Raw genomic sequence first — 4,921 nt, forward strand, 5'->3', positions numbered from 1 at the left:
GGACAACAATTTTAAATACTGGAAAGGACTCGACGAAATGAAGCTGCGGGGCATCCGACCACCTTTGGAACCAAAATAGAGAAGGCTCCTTCTGTCTGAAACTGGACCTCTGAAACTGCTCTACTCGCCTGATGTACTTTGCCAGTGATTCTACAAATTAAAAGAAATTAGACTGAACACTTTTTCCAGAAGTTTGCCTTATTTTGTAGTGTTTATACCAAATATTGTCATAGAAACATAGCAAACAGAATATTTACTAAATTGACTTTTAAAAACCAATCTGTTTTTATCTTCACACTTTCAATAAATGTAGTACCATAAAAATGATTAAAAAATAAAATAAAAGATAAAATTGCTCTACACAGAATTCTTGGGTGGTGTTTCTTTCAACACTTATTTCACATACTCTCTTTCTGGTTGCATAGTTTCTGAAAATAAGTCTGATTTCATTCTCATCCTTACTTCTCTCTAACTATGGTTCCTCCTCCCCAGCTTCATTCACAATGTTCTCTTCATCTTTGATTTTATTTTTCTCAAGTTTGAATATGATATTTCTAGGTGTGCATTTTTTTATTTTTATCTTGTTTGGTGACCTCTGAGCTTCCTGGGTGTGTAGTTCGGTGTCTTTCATTAATTTGGGGAAACTCTCCATCATCATTGCTTTACTTATTTACTGTTTTTTTAAAATCTTTATTCTCCTTCATGTATATGTTGCACCTTTTGTAATTGTCCCAAAGTTCTTGGGTTTCTGTTTGTTTCCTTTTTTTTTTCTTTTCTGTGCATTTTAGTTTTGGAAGGTTGTATTCATATTTCCCCACGCACATTGATTCTTTCCTCACACATTTCCCCTGTATCAGTGAGCTGCTACTGCCCCCACCCACCAAGGAATTCTTCATTTATGTTCTGTTTTAACATTTTCTCTTTTTTTGTTTTTGCTTGCATTTCCCATTTTTTTATTTCTTATGGTTTTCATCTCTGCTTACATTACCTATCTGTTCTCCATGTTGTCCACTAGTTCCATTAGCGCTTAGCACATTAATCATGGTTGTTTTACATTTCTAGTCTGATCATTCCAACATGTCTGCTACATCTGAATTATGTTCTCTTGCCTATTCTGTCTTTTCACACTGTGTTTTAATTTTTAGCATGCCTTGTAGTTTTTGTTGAATGCTGGACCTGAGGTTATTTGTCAGATTAAATAACAAAAAGGAACTGAAAGAGGAACTGAGGAAAGTGGGCCTTTAGTGTGAGGTTTTATAGTTATACTAGAGGCCCGGTACACAAAATTCGTGCACGGGATGGGGGGCCTGCACCCTCTCGCAATCTGAGACCCCTTGGGGGATGTCCGACTGTTAGTTATCCCTCTCGCAATCCAGGACTGCTGGCTCCTAACTGCTCTCCTGCCTGCCTGATCACCCCTAACCCCTCTGCCTGCCTGCCTGATCACCCCTAACCACTCGCCTGCCTGCCTGCCTGATCACCCCTAACTGCTCACTTGCCTGCCTGATCGCCCCTAACCACTCGCCTGCCTGCCTGATCACCCCTAACTGCTTGCCTGCCTGCCTGATTGCCCCTAACTGCCTCTGCCTTGGCCCCCGCACCTGAGACCCAGGCTTCCCTCCTCCGGCTGGCCGCAGGCAACCAGGACCCGGGCTTCCCTCCCTCTGGCCAGCCACAGGCACCCAGGACCTGGGCTTTCCTCCCTCTGGCAGGCCACAGGCACCCAGGACCTGGGCCGGCTTCGCCCGGGTAGGCACCCGGGACCCTGGGCGGCTTCGCCTGGGCCCTGGCTTTGTCAGGAAGGACATCCAGAATGACATCCAGAAGACTTCGGTCTATCAGGTTTAATTAGCATATTACCCTTTGATTACTATAGATTAATAACATTATGTAATTAATATGATATTTTAAAAATTGTTGCTATTTCTATATATTTTACCTTTGTGATCAATAAAATGACTATTCCTCATTTTTTAAAAGATTCTTTAGCCCATTAACCTCTATATTTACAGCATAAACTTCAGAAAATTTTAACTCACTTTCATCCTATACATGATTGCATTTATTTATTTCATAGATCATAATTACCTCCAAACTTTTAAAGTAGTTTAAAAAATGGAGGAATTTAGTTTTTCTTTTAAATTTCTTTAGGACAAATTTATTGTTTTGAATTATGTTGAGTTTTACAGGTAAAAGTTCAATGTTTTCGGAAGCCCTATCATAAAAGGGTACGGTCTTTTTTTTTTTTTAGTTTTATTCATTTCAAACGGGCCGGATCCGGCCCACGGGCCATAGTTTGCCCACGGCTGGTTTAGGTTGTGTTTACTGTTTGCTGTAACAGAGACAAATATTCTCAGGTGTCCTTGCTTTTGTCTCCATGTCATCTTTAGGGTTCTGCAGAGGCTTCTTAAATAAGTTCTTCCAGTGTGTTCCACTGCTGTTAAACAGGAGTGTTGTTGCCCTGACCGGTTTGGCTCAGTGGATAGAGCGTCGGCCTGCGGACTGAAAGGTCCCAGGTTCGATTCCGGTCAAGGGCATGTACCTTGGTTGCGGGCACATCCCCAGTAGGAGGTGTGCAGGAGACAGCTGGTCGATGTTTCTCTCTCATTGATGTTTCTAACTCTCTATCCCTCTCCCTTCCTCTCTGTAAAAAATCAATAAAATATACTTTTTTTAAAAAATAAAACAGGAGTGTTGTTGCTGGAGTGCTGTGTGTTCTATAGAGAGGAAGTGTTCTATAGTCCTAGGATTTGGTTTCAGTATTTTAATGAGCCTGTGTCCTGTGCTGTGTCCTTCTGTGATACAATGAGAAAAATGTTAAATCTTTGTCCATGGTTCCTAGCAAAGACCTCCTAAAGCCCTTGGACTATCAGAATGATAAGGGTGATAGGAGCATATTATGTTCTAATGAGGTGACTGTTCACAGGCCTCTCAATTGCTTCAGGATGGGGGTTGCTCACCAGGAAGATCAAGCTTTGATTAGAGGCTTAGAACTTTCAACCTAGCCCTAACCTCTGGGGAGGGGAGAAGGCTATTGATTGAGTTATTCACCACTGGTCAGTGATTTGATCAGTCATGCCTACATAAGGAAGCCTAATTTGAATCCTAAACCTTGGGCTTCAGAGAGATCTGATTGGCAAACACATCGGTGTGCTGGGAGGGTGTCATGCATGGACAGTGAATGGAAGCTCCCACTGTGCCCACCCCCACTTTGCCTTGAGCACCCTTTCCATTTGGCTGTTCCTGACTCCTGTGTTTTACAATAATCTGATAATAATAAGTAAAACACTTTTGTTAGTTCTGATAGTAGTTTTAGCAAATTAGCAAACCTGAGGGAGTGTCCTGGGAACCTTCGAATTTGTAGTTGGCTATGACCTGAGCCTCATTTGCACCTGGCATCTGACATGTGGCAGTTTATGGGCCTGAGCCCTTAAACTATAGAGTCTGATGTTAACTCTGGTTAGTGGTAGAATTGACTTGTACTAGTAGGCCACCCAGTTGGTGTTGGGGAGATGGAGAAATAGTTTGGAAAACACACCACATACTTGCTGTCAGGAGGAAAAAATCGCCTGTGAACCTCACAAGTGTTTCTGAGTCTGTGCCTCCAGCCTCAAGTTAGGTCAGGCAGAAAGGCTAGAGGGGACTTTAACTGGCAACTTCCGTCCCCATGTCAGTTCGGCTCTGGTGAAATCCCAGTCAGTTCGGCTCTGGTGAAACAGAATCTTTGAGGACAGGCCTTGTTAAGAAGAGCAGAATATTGTGGGCACATTTCAGAGTGGCTATTTTCCTCTCTCTCCAATTTGGAGACAGCGGTTTGCCCTGTGACCTCAAGTCTTTGATAGCTCTAGAAAGAGTTGACTGCTGGTCTGTTGGAAAAACCAGTATTACTCCTGAGTAGAGAAAACCCACTTCTTTCCTCCACTTTTACTCAGAACACATGAATTCTGACACTTCTGGTCACCAAATATGTGAAGTTTTTCCCCCCACAACAAGCAATTATCTGTGACACCAGCTGGTATCCTGCAACTTAATCATAACACTGTCTCTCTGGAGATATTGTCATATCCTACAGGTTAATAAGGTCTCAGCCCCAGGAGAGTCTGGACCATTTTATTTTTATTTTATTTTATTATTTTATTTTTTTAATTGATTTTATAGAGGAAGGAAGAGGGAGCAAGAGATAGAAACATCAATGATGAGAGAGAATCATCAATTGGCTGCCTCTTACACGTCCCCTACTGGGGATGTAGCCCACAATCCCTGCATGTGTCCTTGACGAGAATGGAACCCATGATTCTTCAGTCCACAGGCCAATGCTTTATCTACTAAGCCAAACCGGCTAGGGCGGCCTGGACTATTTTAATAAATAAGACATATTTAGTTGGTGTTACTAATCTGAAAATAAGCAGTTTATATAACCTTGTGTTTAAAACATACCATAAAATCCTATGTACAATTGCATTATTGTTGTACCATATAAAATACTGAAGTTTATCTCTCTGAGAAGAACACTCGTGTGCTTTTCCTTTACTTCTGACCCTGGATGTGTAGCCCTGAAACCCCCAAATGAGTAATTCTTTGTGACATCAGCTGGTGTCCTACAATTCAATGTAATTCTGACGTTAGCATAGGCCCACAGCTCAAGGACTCAGTTCCATCAGACTGTCCCCCACTTCAGATGCCAATCATAAGTAGTACCGGTAGGTCTGCAAGTTATTCACAACATCTTTCTTACTTGGTTACAAATCAGAAGTTCCTATAAACCCCCTCATTGAGTTTGATTAATTTGCTAGAACTCGGGGAAACACTTAAATTTACCAGTTTATGAAAGGATACAGAAGAATAGATGAAGAGATAGTATCGGCAAGCGCTGTAAGCTCCCTATGAATTTGGGTGCATCACCTTCCCAGTACATGAATGT

General features: G+C 41.8%; 1 pseudogene; it reads left to right on the forward strand.

Moving 5' to 3' along the window:
• The window catches only part of LOC102254845, a 5,929-nt pseudogene extending 2,215 nt beyond the window's left edge, over window positions 1–3,714 (forward strand).
• Window positions 3,715–4,921: the final 1,207 nt, after the last annotated feature.

This window comes from Myotis brandtii, unplaced genomic scaffold, assembly GCF_000412655.1.
Source record: "Myotis brandtii unplaced genomic scaffold, ASM41265v1 scaffold680, whole genome shotgun sequence".
NCBI lineage: Eukaryota > Metazoa > Chordata > Mammalia > Chiroptera > Vespertilionidae > Myotis > Myotis brandtii.